This window comes from Arachis ipaensis, chromosome B8 (assembly GCF_059453495.1).
Source record: "Arachis ipaensis isolate K30076 ecotype BB chromosome B8, ASM5945349v1, whole genome shotgun sequence".
In the NCBI taxonomy this organism is placed as follows: Eukaryota; Viridiplantae; Streptophyta; class Magnoliopsida; order Fabales; family Fabaceae; genus Arachis; species Arachis ipaensis.
This window is the reverse complement of record NC_142443.1, coordinates 98073769-98088316: the sequence shown is the minus strand read 5'-3', so window position 1 is coordinate 98088316 and position 14548 is coordinate 98073769. Positions and strand designations below refer to the sequence as shown.

Below are 14548 nucleotides of genomic sequence, written 5' to 3'. Positions count from 1 at the left end.
AATAATGGGTCTAAGATCAGTGATCCCAGAAGTTAGATTCGATCTGAAAGAAGACGAATATCCGGAGATCCAGGAGCAAATTCGAATCAGGAACTGGGAGGTCCTAGCTAATCCTGAGACGAAAGTGGGAAGGAATATGGTCCAGGAGTTCTATGCTAACATGTGGTAGACAGACAAGCAAAAACTATCTGGAACTGCTTTCTATGAATATCGGACCGTGGTCAGAGGAAAGATTGTTCATACCAACCCTGACAAGATCAGGGAGATCTTAAAGCTACCTCAGCTGAAAGATGATCCAGACTCTTTCAACAGGAGAATGATGAGAACAGACAAGGGCCTGGATAAGATTCTAGAGGATATATGTATCCCTTGAGCCAGGTGGACCACCAGCACGAAGGGTGTCCCAAATCAACTCAAAAGAGAAGATCTCAAATCAGTCGCCAGAGGATGGCTGGACTTCATTGGGCATTCTCTGCTGCCCACCAGCAACCGTTCTGAAGTCACTGTTAAAAGAGTAGTGACGATCCATTGCATCATGATGGAAAAAGAAGTGGAAGTTCATCAACTGATTTCAACTGAATTCTACAAAATTGCTAATAAAAATTCTAAAGAGGCTAGGTTGGCTTACCCAAGCTTGATTTCTCTGCTCTACAAGGACGCTGGAGTAAGGATGGGAATAAATGAGTATATCTCAATTGAGAAACCAATTACCAAAGCATCAATGGAAAAACAACAAGCACAGGATGACCCCATCAAGAAGAAAACACAGGAATTTCTCCCAGAAATCTCTCAATCTGAATATTGGGAGTATCTTGAAACATCAGTTACCAAGATGCAAGAAGCTATGGAACAAATAATAAAGGAACAGAAGGAACAAAGTCAAATTCTTTGCTATTTGATTAAAGAACAGGAAGAGTAAGGGCGTGACTTGAGGGAATTGAAGCGCCAGAAGTTATCTCTTGAAGGACCAAGCACCCCACAGATCCGAGGAACATCCACTTCCCAGAACAAAGGTTGTTAAATTCCAATTTCTGCTTTAACTCTGTGATAGTTGTCGTTATAAGAGTTTACCTTAGGAGTCATATAGTAGTAATTAGTGTCTATTTTGATTTTACCTCCAATTAAGTTATAGTCTATTTTTCTCATCATCAGCAAACATGAATAAAATAGTTGATCTTTTGAATAAGAGGCAATAAAATTCGAGTTTTTAATAAGAAAAATTCTAATTAGTAACATGTGGTGGCAATGCTTTCTGTCTTCTGAATGAATGCTTGAACAATGCATATATCTTTTGAATTTGTTGTTTAAGACTGTTAAATATGTTGGCTCTTGAAAGAATGATGAACATGAGACATGTTATTGATAATCTGAAAAATCATAAAAATGATTCTTGAAGCAAGAAAAAGCAGCAAAGAACAAAGCTTGCAGAAAAAAAAAAAGAGAGAGAAAGAGAAAGCAAGCAGAAAAAGCCAAAGCTCTTAAAACCAAAAGGCAAGGGTAATAGAAAGGATCCCAAGGCTTTGAGCATCAGTGGATAGAAGGGCCTAAAGGAATAAAATCCTGGCCTAAGCGGCTAAACCAAGCTGTCCCTAGCCATGTGCTTGTGGCGTGAAGGTGTCAAGTGAAAACTTGAGACTGAGCGGTTAAAGTCAAGGTCCAAAGCAAAAAGAAGAGTGTGCTTAAGAACCCAGGACACCTCTAATTGGGGACTTTAGCAAAGCTGAGTCACAATCTAAAAGGGTTCACCCAATTATGTGTCTGTGGCATTTATGTATCTGGTGGTAATACTGGAAAACAAAGTGCTTAGGGCCACGGCCAAGACTCATAAAGTAGCTGTGTTCAAGAATCATCATACTGAAATAGGAGAATCAATAACACTATCTGAATTCTAAGTTCCTATAGATGCCAATCACTCTGAGCTTCAATGGATAAAGTGAGATGCCAAAACTGTTCGGAAGCAAAAAGCTACTAGTCCCGCTCATCTAATTAGAATCTGAGCTTCACTCAAAAACTCTGAGATATTATTGCTTCTTGACTTATTAGTCTTCTATTTTATTTTTCTAGTTGCTTGAGGACAAGCAACAGTTCAAGTTTGGTGTTGTGATGAGCGGATATTTTATACGCTTTTTGGGGTTAATTTCATATAGATTTTAGTATGTTTTAGTTGGTTTTTAGTTTATTTTCATTAGTTTCTAGGCAAAATCCACATTTCTGGACTCTACTATGAGTTTGTGTATTTTTCTATAATTTCAGGTATTTTCTGGCTGAAATTGAGGGAGCTGAGCAAAAATCTTATTCAGGCTGAAAAAGGACTGCTGATGCTGTTGGATTCTGACCTCCCTGCACTCAAAATAGATTTTCTGGAGCAACAGAACTCCAAATGGCGTGATTCCAATTGCGTTAAAAATTAGACATCCAGGGATTTCCAGCAATATATAATAGTCCATACTTTGCTCAAGGATAGACGACGTAAACTGGCATTCAACGCCAGCTCTCTACCCAATTCTGGCGTCCAGCGCCAGAAACAAGTTGCAAGTTGGAGTTCAACGCCATAAAAGGATCCAAAGTTGGCGTTGAATGCCCAAAACAGCCCCAGGCATGTGAGAAGCTTTAGTCTCAGCCCCAGCACACACCAAGTGGGCCCCAGAAGTGGATTTCTGCACTATCTGTTATAGTTTACTCATTTTCTGTAAACCTAGGTTACTAGTTTAGTATTTAAATAACTTTTAGAGATTTATTTTGCATCTCATGACATTTTTTAGATCAAAACTTTATACTCTTTGACGGCATGAGTCTCTAAACTCCATTGTTGGGGGTGAGGAGCTCTGCTATGTCTCGATGAATTAATGCAAGTATTTCTGTTTTCCATTCAAACATGCGTGTTCCTATCTAAGATATCCATTCGCGCCTAACTATGGAGAAGGTGATGATCAGTGGCACTCATCACCTTCCTCAATCCATGAACGTGTGTCTGACAAACACTTCTGTTCTACATCAGATCGAATGAATATCTCTTAGATTCCCTAATCAGAATTTCTGTGGTATAAGCTAGATTGATGGCGGCATTCATGAGAATCCGGAAAGTCTAAACCTTGTCTGTGGTATTCCGAGTAGGATTCTGGGATTGGATGGCTGTGACGAACTTCAAACTCGCGAGTGCTGGGCGTAGTGACGGACGCAAAAGGATAGTAAATCCTATTCCGGTACGACTGAGAACCTGCAGATGATTAGCCGTGCGGTGACAGCGCACCTGGACCCTTTTCACTGGAGGGATAGATGGTAGCCATTGACAACGGTGATCCACCTACACACAGCTTGCCATAGGAGGACGTGCGTGCATGAATCAGAGGACAGAGGAAAGCAGAGATTCTGAAGACAAAGCATCTCCAAAACTCCAACATATTATCCATTACTACATAACAAGTAACCTTTAATCCATGCTCTCTTATTTATTCGCAACTCAACTAATAAATATAATTGACTTCCTGACTAAGAATTGCAAGATAACCATAGATTGCTTCAAACCAACAATCTCCGTGGGATTCGACCCTTACTCACGTAAGGTATTACTTGGACGACCCAGTGCACTTGCTGGTTAGTGGTACGAGTGTGAAAAGTGTGATTCACAATTCGTGCACCAGTGCATTCGTTAACCCAAAGGACATTACTGCAAACTCGTAGTGTCCATAGCGGGTCCTAAACGCAGTCTTAGGGATATCCTCTTTCTTCACCCTTATCTGATGGTAACCGGATCTCAAGTTGATCTTGGAAAACACTCCAGCTTCTTGCAATTGATCCATCAAATCATCTATCCTTGGCAGCGGGTACTTGTTCTTCACTGTTACTTTATTTAATTGTCAGTAATCCACACACAAACGCATTCCTCAATCTTTCTTCTTCACCAATAAAACTGGCGCTCCCTACGGTGATACACTCGGTCGAATGAACCTCTTATTCAGAAGCTCTTCCAACTGAGTCTTTAGCTCTGCCAGCTCTATCGGGGCCATTCTATATGGTGCAATCGATACTGGACCGGCTCCCGGCACCAATTCAATCGCAAACTCAATTTTCCTTTGAAGTGGGAACTCGGGGATATCTTCCGGGAATACTTCTGGAAAATCTTTAACCACCGGTATCTGATCTAAGTTCTGGGCATCACCCAATGCGTTAGCAGCCAACAGAATATAACCCTGACACTTCTTCCCACTACAGTGCACTATTACAGAGTTCAAGTACCCCGTAGCTACCACGGCTCCATTCTCTCCTTCTGGCATAAACCGAATTGTCCGTTCAAAATAATCCAACAAAACCCGATTTTTTAACAATCAATCAAACCCCAAAATCATTTCAAGCCCCACCATTGGTAAACAGATCAAATCATGCACAAAATCTCTACTCTCAAGCTTGAAACCTACTTGTCTACAACCTGACCTAGTCATAACTGTCTGATGCAGAGTATGTACATGCAGATCAAAAGGAAACTCTGACACTTTCAAACCTAATTCCTCAAATTTATCAAACGAAATAAATGAATGCGAAGCTCCAGTATCATATAATGAAACTAAGGACTTATCACCAATTAGACATATACCTCTCATCAATGGATCCGCCTTGGAAGCATCCTTGGCATTCACAGCAAAGACTCGACCTTGATGCTGACTCTGGCCTGCATTCTGATTCCTCCCACGAGGGTAATCCCTCGTAATGTGGCCAGGCAACCCACACTTGAAGCAACCACCTAAACCAATCTTGCTGAGTCATAAGGGTGAAAATGTCCACAACTATTAAAAGCTAAATCCGGAGAATCCTTACTCTGATTTCCTCTTCCCTTAGCATATTGAAACTGATTCTGATTGTTCTTCTGAAGCCCCCTTGGCCATGAGGCGCATATCCTCCTCTTTTGAAGCTTTGTCCTCTCAGATGAAAATACTTGCCACGTCCACGACTAGAACTCCCTCCATGAATGTCCTTAGATGCCTCCACGGTCTTGGCATACTCCTCCACTACCCTAGCCTTATTCACCAAGTCAGAGAAGACACGGATCTCCATAGGAGCCACAGTAGTCATAATGCTCTCCTTCAAACCCCTTTGGTACTTAATGCACCTCCAGCTCTCGAAAGTCTCCTGGTCACTCTGACACACCCGAGAAAACCTACAAAGCTCTTCGAACTTGTTAGTGTACTCTACCACAGATATGGAACCTTGCTTTAGCTGCATTAACTCCATCTCCTTTGCTTCCCTTGCAGACTCAGGGAAGTATTTCTTATAGAAGCCGTTTGGAACACCTCCCATGGAATGTCGGCGTTCTGAAGCTGTAGCAAACGACACTCAGCTTGCCACCAAGGCTGGGCCTCTCCCACTAGCTGATAAGCTGCAAACTCTACATATTGATTAAGAGGAACATGCTGTGCCTGTAAAGCAAGCTCCATAGCCTAGAACCAGTGGTCCGCTTCAATAGGATTTGTGGACCCTCGAAAAGTTGGCGGATGAACCTTGAGGAACGTTGCCAAGGTCATCGAAACTCCTCCCGTGTTATCGACGTTACACTCAGCATTATCATTGGCATTCCCTTCGCCATTCCCATTACCATTTCCGTTCCCGGCTGGTTGGCCCAATCTCTGCACAGCTTGTAGAGTCGCAGCAGCATTAGCTTCCATGGTATTAGCAAGATTCGCCATTGCCACCATGAATTCGGCATGATTGTCAGCTGGTTGCTCATTCCTACTTTCTCGGGTACGTGTTCGACCTCGCCCGCGAGTGGCCATGTAGGGTTCCTGTCTACACCAAACAATCGATATCAAGGTGATCAGTCTCAATATCAAAAGACTAGTGCTTCAATTATCCCAAACAGGCACTCACAAACAAGCATGCTATGCAATATCAAACAGATAACCTAATAACATCAAATAAAAGACACACAGAGTATGTATTGAAGCACAATCGGTCCATCCCTCTAGCTCACGAGGACGAACCGCTCTGATACCACTAAATGTAACACCCTAATTAGCCTAAGCCTTAACTCGCGTCGTAAAGCAAAGGTTAATCAGAGGTTACGACAGTTCTAAGCTCATACGTATAATATATAGAAGAATAATATAATATCTAGAAGCCCGATGAAAGATATAGCTCAAATTTTGGATTTGAAAAGCGTAAAACGTACTAACGAAGCTACTAGCTTGAGGCACAAGAAACAGATAAGATATATCAAAAGATAAGTATATAATATCATAGGAAACTAGCCACGACTCACGGAGTTTAAGTCGGCTAGCCATATACAAGTATACAGAACCATATAGAAACCTGACTGTTTAAAAATAGCTTATACAAGTTTTTCTCTCATAATACAAGCCTCTAGGCTAAACAAAATACAAAAGAGAGATGTATAAATGGATAAACCAAAAAGACTCCAAAATAATCCAGGATCCTCCGCTTTTGTCACCATCCCAAGCAACTCACCAAGGTGGGTTGCGACCTGCATCTGAAAAATACAACAAGGATATGGTATGAGAACCGGAGGTTCTCAGTATGGTAACAGTGCCCAGTGATGTAGGATATAAGACCCCGGAACGCCAAAGGCAATCCTAAGCTTTATATCAATCACCAGATTCAAACTTAAAGCATCCTAAAACAAATAAGCATAATATACCAACATTAACTTAAATAAACCAGGTAATCTATCTTAGGGGATTTCTATTCTAACCAAACACCGCTGTCCTACAGCCCTCACCAACCGATCCTCCAAGCGATCTCATCGCCCCCGCCTTCCGAACCACCTTAATCCCAGTAGAAAACACAGGTAATATATAATGCAAGTAAAACACAAGTAGAAGCATATAAGGCAAATAATTCAGATAGCAAGTAAACATGTTATTCCATTAGGCAAGCCATTACAAGTAAACAAAGCATACAAATAGATAGAAAATGCATATGATGAATGCCTGCCCTACTGGCTGTGATATCACATTGTCAGTTCAACTGCCAACCCAACACATCTCCATGGAGACGTCGCCCTTCATATTTCTCATATGGGAACCCCCAAGATATAGTGCCCGGATCACTGTCCAGGTACCGGTGCCTGCTCGCCCTATAAATCCGAAGGGATGCGAGCGTGATACTCTTGCCTCAGACCTCACATCTCAATGAAAGCAGGATTAACCACCGTCCTTACGCCGCCGCCGCTACCTCGAAAGACGGGATTAACCACCATCCCTGCCGGGTGCAGCACGTCTCATATTCTCAGTGAAAACATTATTTCAGTGGTTTTTAGAAAACATTTTCAGTATACAGAGATCCATCGTCTCAATCCGAGTCCTCGACTCATCTCAACCACTGTCCATTCATAACTCAGTTTCCAATGTCAAAAGTTCATCATTACTTATCTCATATATCACTTATCCTCCACCCAACGTCAAATCATTCTTAGCACGCCAGAAACCTAGGCCTCCGTTTTCTAATTTATCATAAAACCATGTTCTAGAACCCTTAAGTTATGTCCCATGTTCTAAGACTCAAAATTTAGCCCAAAACTCTTAAAATGGTGTTTTAAAAGCTTACAACCTTGTTGGAAAGGTAGAATAGTTGAAAAACAAGAAAAATTTAAGAAACAGGACGTGTGCAGCCGCACAGGTGTGTGCATACGCACGCCCAGGAGATTTTAAGATGGGTGTGTACGCATATAGGTGTGCGTATGCACAGTTGCAGTTCTTACATAGTACCCTTTTGGGGCGTTGGATGCCACCCTTGGGCTCCCTTTTGGGCGTTTCAATGCCAGCTACTCCCCTTTGGGCGTTGAACGCCAGGAATGGGGCTGGTGGCTGGTGTTGAATGCCCATTTTGGGCCTTTATTTCCAAAGCAAAGTATAGAATATTATATGTTTCTGGAAAGCTCGGGATGTTAGCTTTTCATAGCCATTGAGAGCGTGCCATTTGAACTTCTGTAGCTTCAGAAAAGCTCCTTCGAGTGCATGGAGGACAGATCCTGACAGCATCTGCAGTCCTTTCTCTGTCTTTGAATATGACTTTTGCTCAAGCTCCTCAATTTCAGCCAGAAAATACCTGAAATCACCATAAAACACACAAACTCAAAGTAGAATCCAAAATTATGAATTTTGCACTAAAACTTATGAAAACATAATGAAAACTATATGAAAATGATGCCAAAAGGCATATAAAATATCCGCTCATCACAAACCATCGATTTAACAAAGTACATTTGTGATGCTAGATAGGCATTCACACATGCATGCAATAAACTTTAAAAATGAAGGCCTTATTCATAAAATATACTAATAATTTTGGTAATACTCAAACTGGAGACTACACATACATAGACATGAAACACAACATTTATGTATGTTAATATATATATATATATATATATATATATATATATATATATATATATATATATATATATATCATGTAGATATCTCTAGAATGTTTTATCAGATCCATCTGCCAATCTGTCACTTACAACTATACAAATTCTAGTTATAAGTTCTCCACTTAGGAATAGAATCATATCCTAAAACTGCAAAGCTAGACCAAAATGGAACAAAGAAGTTACAAATTTACAATTCTAAATACAGAACAGAATCTCCAATGCCCAAAATTAAAACTAGAACAACACTTGCACCAATTGCAATCAATCATACAATTCAATTTCCTCAAATCAAAACTAATTACCACAATAGCACTTAAATCTAACCCAGAATCAACCGACCATTTAAAAATAAAAAGTTAAAAAGAGAATAGAAAAATTGAAAGACTCTACCTGGCTGCAATAGTTTCTTTAATTCACATAAGCTCCATTCTCAAGCAACAAAGCTACAATCTAATGGAAACCCAAATCCAACAACAAAAGCAGAAACTTTTTGAGGCATGAAAAGCAGAGAAATACAAAAATTGTATTGAGAATGAGATTAAACATTTGGATTTATGAAATGAACCTCGTTATTGCCCTTGGAAGCTACAAAATGAAGAGGGGAATTGAGGCCACCAAAGGTTGAGTATTTAGCAAGACAAAAATAGCTTCATCTCTGTTTGATTTTAGAATACATTTCATGCTTATTTGAATATATCATTATATCTATCAACTTTCCCTACCAAAGCCAAAAATGCAGTTCAGAATTAGGCATATTTAGACAAAATACCACACATCAAAATCCAGTTAAGAACAAAGGGAATTACAAACTCACATCTAAAACTAGAACTGAAACAAAAAAAAAAACAAAAGAAATGTAAATAAAAAAATACCTAGTACTATAGCTGAACTCAGTTTGAAGGTTTTTAGCAAGAGCCACCACTTCATACAAGTTTTCATTAGCTTCCTATGACAAACTCAACAGGTGTGATGCGGATTTTTACAATCCACAAAACACTGGCAAGTGTACCGGGTCGTATCAAGTAATAAACTCAGGTGAGTGAATGTCGATTCCACGAAGATTAACGGATTAAGCAAGTAATAGTTAATTGATTATTCTAGTCAGACAATCAAAATTTGGGTTTTGAAAACTTTAAAACATAAACAGCAATGAAATAAAGGCAAGGCAATGAGTAACGTAAAGATAATATGATTGAAAGAGTTAAGGCTTTGGAGATTTTAAAACTTTCGGATTAATATTTTTCACTTTTCACCTTAATCATGCGAAGATACTTTTATGGCAAATCATTAGTAATTAACCTAATTAACCCAATTTCTTGGTGATTTAATTTCTCTTTAACCTAATTAATCACTAATCCGTTAGTTAATTATTTAGGAAAAGAGTTGAAGAACGCCCACTGATTATAAAACCACACAATTCATAAGAATCTCCCTTAGTTGATTTTATGTCACTTATCAATCCAGTTTCAAAATTTAAGAATTATGAGAATCAGTTTTTAAGCTTAATTCAATTAATCAACTTTTTCAAGAAGTTAAAAGAATTCAAATCAGAGAAGAATTGTTTCCCAACATATTTAAACCCTTTAAGATGAAGAACAAAAATTTTTTCTTAAGAAGTAATCAATTGCATAAATTAAAGGTAGAAAAGCTAATGTATTAAACCATGAAATTAACAGAGCTTTTAACCTTAACCGAAGAGAAATAGAAACTCATGTTCTTCAGAGAATCCTTAAGAAATTAAAATTGTAAATTTTAGAAGAAGAGAGAATGAGAGAGCCGAGAGAGGCGAGAGAGCGACCCCCTTCTCTGTGAGTGATCTCATTTATTTATACTAAAATTCCTACTAATTCAAATTCGAATTCAAATTCTAAAACTAATCTTATCTTAACTAGAGTGGTTAAGGTAACTTCCTAATTTAAATTTAAAAAACCAAAATAATATATTTTTCTAATTAAAAATAAATTCAAATATAAATAAAATACACGAGACTGCATTGCTGAGGACATGGGGACCACCTTGGGTGCAGGAACTAGTGCCAAACTTGAAGTTGTGGTATTTGGCGCCAAAGTTGCTTCGCAGACTGGTGGTAAACGCCAATGTCACAGCGTTTAGCAAACTTATTATATATCGTTGGAAAGCTCTAGAAGTTGACTTTCTAATGCCACTGGAACCGCATTATTTGGACCTCTATAGCTCAAGTTATGCTTGTTGGAGTGTGACGAGGTCAGGGTTGACAGCATCCACGGATTCTCTTTGTACTTGTCTTCAATTCTTGGTTTCTTCTTGTACTTTTGCTTCTATTTTCCCAAAATTTTTCTACAAGAATCATGAAACCAAGAAAATCAAAGTACTAATAGAATAGTCTTGAAAATCATATAATTACCAAGTAAAAGTCATAAATTTTCTATGAAAAATGCCTAAAAAAATGCTTAAGATGGTCATGCATCAAGGTGCAATAATCAGAAGCAGAGCATCAATTAAAAAAACACAATGAAATGCATTAATTAGTTAATTTAAGAAATATTTGATACATGAAACTAATCAAGGTCATGAACAATTTTCATTTTGGAGTGGATCTTTAACAACGAAAGTAACTCAGAATCAAGCTAAAATTAATCAAGTTGAACTCATCTGAAGATTCAAGAATAAAGACGCTTACCTCAGGTCATTGTTCTACATAGAACAAATATTTTTCTATATAGATTTCTAGGCAGATGACCTGAAATGTAACCAAATAATCTTTAACATGTTATAGTAACCATCTCTAATTAATAGAAGAGTTTTCTAATGAAATTAAATAGCAAACCTTGTTAATTTCATGGGTGGGATATGATGAAGATCCTTATCATTAATTTCCTCAAAGTTTTGTGAAAACAAAACAAAAAATAGAAACAAAACAATACGCTACATTTTCTGCAACAACAAAATGATCATGAATTAAAATAAATAAATAAATTAATTAAAACACCTGAGGCAATGCCTACAATAAAAAACCTCATCACAATATGGTTCTCTAATAAAACATCTCAACACAAATACAGAGATTCAATTTCTTAAGTTTTGCTACTAGACGAAAACGAACAGAACCAAAAGCAAAGAAGAACAACGAAAATAGTACAAAGTCAATGATAATATACATGTCAGCTTCACCGGTATACTATTGTTGTTGTTGTTGCCAGAGAAGTTACCAGTGGAGGCGGCAGTGAGAAAAGAACGAGGTGATGACAAGCAACGGCAGATTTGGACGGCGATACGATGATCTGTGACAAAGGAGTGAGCAGAGGAGCCAACGAGACCAGAGGAGGCAACAGTGACAAAAGAACGACGCGACAATGAGCAACGGCAGATCTGGAAGCGGATCTGGATGGCGATGCGACGATCAGAGGAGGCGGCGCAACCAGAGGAGGCGATGGTGAAAAAAGAATGGCATTATCTGAGAAGACGACGATGGTAACTCCGTAACTAGGGAAGATGAGAATGGTATGGGTGGGTTAGGTTTAGTGAGGGTAACTTGGTAGCTATCTTACTTTATTTAAATTAGCAACTGATTTAGTGATCGATTAATTTATTTAGATTAGTAACCAATTTAGTGACTAATTTAGTGATTTTTATCCTAATTTTCTATCAGTTGCAAATCGCCCGCTAAATAAAAAATAGCAACCGATTTTGTGACCAAAAGTTTCAAAGACATTACTTTTTGTTTTGGTTGCTAATTCAGTCGCTAAATTGAAAATAATGACCGATTTTAGTGACTAATTTTATTTTGGTTGTAGAAAAAAGTATTGATCGCTAATTTGGTTGCTATTAGTGATAGATTTTGTTGGCACTAAAATCGGTCTCTATCTTAACAATTAGCAACTGATTTAGTGACCAAGGCATTAGCGACCGAATTAGCAACCAAACAATTTTTCATCCTATGTCACTATTAGTTGCAAAATCGGTCGCTAAAATAAAAAATAGTGACCGATTTTCTGACCAACACTCTCAAAGACGTTACTTTTTGTTTTGGTTGCTAATTCGGTTGCTAAATTAAAATATAGTGACCGATTTTAGTGACCAACTTTATTCTGGTTGTATTAAAACTTATCGGTCGCTAATTCGGCTGCTATTAGTGACCGATTTTGTTGGTCACTAAAATCGGTCGCTGAATGTAATTTAGCGACCGATTTAGTGACCAACATTTTTTTGGTCCTAGAAATTCTACATCAGTCGCTAAATCGGTCACTATTAGCAACCATTTTTTTCAGTCGCTATTCTGGTAATTTCTTGTAGTGGGTCATCTCCTCCAGCAGCAAGGTCGTCTCCCCCAGCAGCTTGGTCGTCTCTTCCATCGGTGGTGATCATCTCCTTCAGTGGCTCCGTCAGACCATGACTCCTTCATCTTCATCATCTCCATCGTCTTCAGCTCATCAGGTAATTTAATTTTAATTTTTAAATAATAAGTTACTAGGATTTAAATATTATTTGTACACAAATGCTTATAGATTAAAATATCAGAATCATTGTGTTATTGTGTAATAAACTCTATAAAATGTGTGGAAAATCACCTAGAAAAAATTATCTAAATTAAAAGATAGAGTTTATATTGGTCGAGTGGCTCTGAGGATTTGAAACCATTGCATCAATGTTATTAATCAACTCAATGAATCTTTGTAGTTATATGGTTAATTTGTTTGAAAATTAGAATGATTTATTTAATTGTAAACTGTTATGGTAGTAATGAGGGTTTATATGATTTATTTAATTGCAATCATATGGTACTACTGCACTGATGGTTTGTAAACTGATATGGTTTATTTAATTGTAAGATTGTTCATTTGTTTAAAAATTAGAATAGTTGATAAGTAAATTCTTATTAACAATACAAGTGGATCTGAAGTTGAGAGCATTTACTAGTACTTGTATTGATATATAATAATTTACATTGTTTCTTTCAAATTATTCTAACATGTTTTATTAATTTTTTTCACTTGCTATTTCTTAATAGGAATGAATGATTACTGATATAGTGTCAATTGGAAGAGATATGTCAATTAAAACTTGTTGTTTTAGTATGTTGATGAATTGTTGATTTACTGTGTTGTTTCACTAAGTGTTGTGTTATGAATTTTAGTGTGTTGTTTTATGAATTTTATAATATCTTATTTTTTAATTTTTTATGTTATACTTCAACTTAAATAATTAAACTTAGATCTTGTGTTATTATTATTGTTTTGTTATTCAAGAGAATTTTTATTGATAATATTTTAAGAGTAAATATGTTTAAATAAGTGAAATAGATAAATTTTTTGAATATTTTTTTTTATAAAAATAGCCAAACAGAACTTTAAAACAGTATTTTAAATTATGCGGATATACAATATTTGATTCACAAATATGCGGATCAGATCAAATTATATCTGACCTCAAAAAATACGAATATCGTATTCGATCTGATTCAATAAGTATAATACATATCGAATTGGCTAGAATTTTAAGTTATATCTAATTCCATCCGTGTAAAGCACTGGATTTTGACGTTGCATGTAGCAATAGGAAGAAATTTTTTTCTGCTATGCCTATGAATATTACGGATATTTAACTTTGCGATTGTTGGAGGAAAAATTGACTACATCATTTTATATAGATAGAATTGATCAAGTTGTTAATAACTAAAATATTATGCAACATTCTTTAAAACTATAAGATGATGAAATAAAGCAATTATAAATTATTTTTTATAGTTCTAAATTAATATGCTTTTTATTTGTTAATCTAATTTCAAATATTTAAAACTTCATTAATAGACCTGTGGGTTTATTAGATGGCTAAACATATAGTTATGTAAGATACTTTTGTTATTTACCCAGCCTATCGCTTAAATTTTATTTATTTATTCAATCAATGTGTATTTAAACCAATTATAATATTTAAAAGAGTTTTATAACGGTTACTCAACTTATCTAAATGGCGCTCACTAAAAACACAAAATAAAAAATTTTACTATAATTAATTATAATATTCGTGTAAATTAAATTCTAATTTTAAATGTATCATCTTTTAATTTTTTCCAACAAATTTTTTTTATTTATATTCTTATTATCATCAAATACCGAGATTACTAGTAGCAAAATCATAAATTTTTTAATTACCATACAAATCAAGTAGCAATATTGCACATTATTT

The 14548-nt window shown here is 36.7% G+C and overlaps 1 pseudogene; it reads right to left on the bottom strand.

Moving 5' to 3' along the window:
* Positions 1 to 4325: 4325 nt before the first annotated feature.
* Positions 4326 to 5765, bottom strand: LOC107611253 (uncharacterized; annotated as a pseudogene).
* Between the last annotated feature and the right edge of the window lie 8783 nt (positions 5766 to 14548).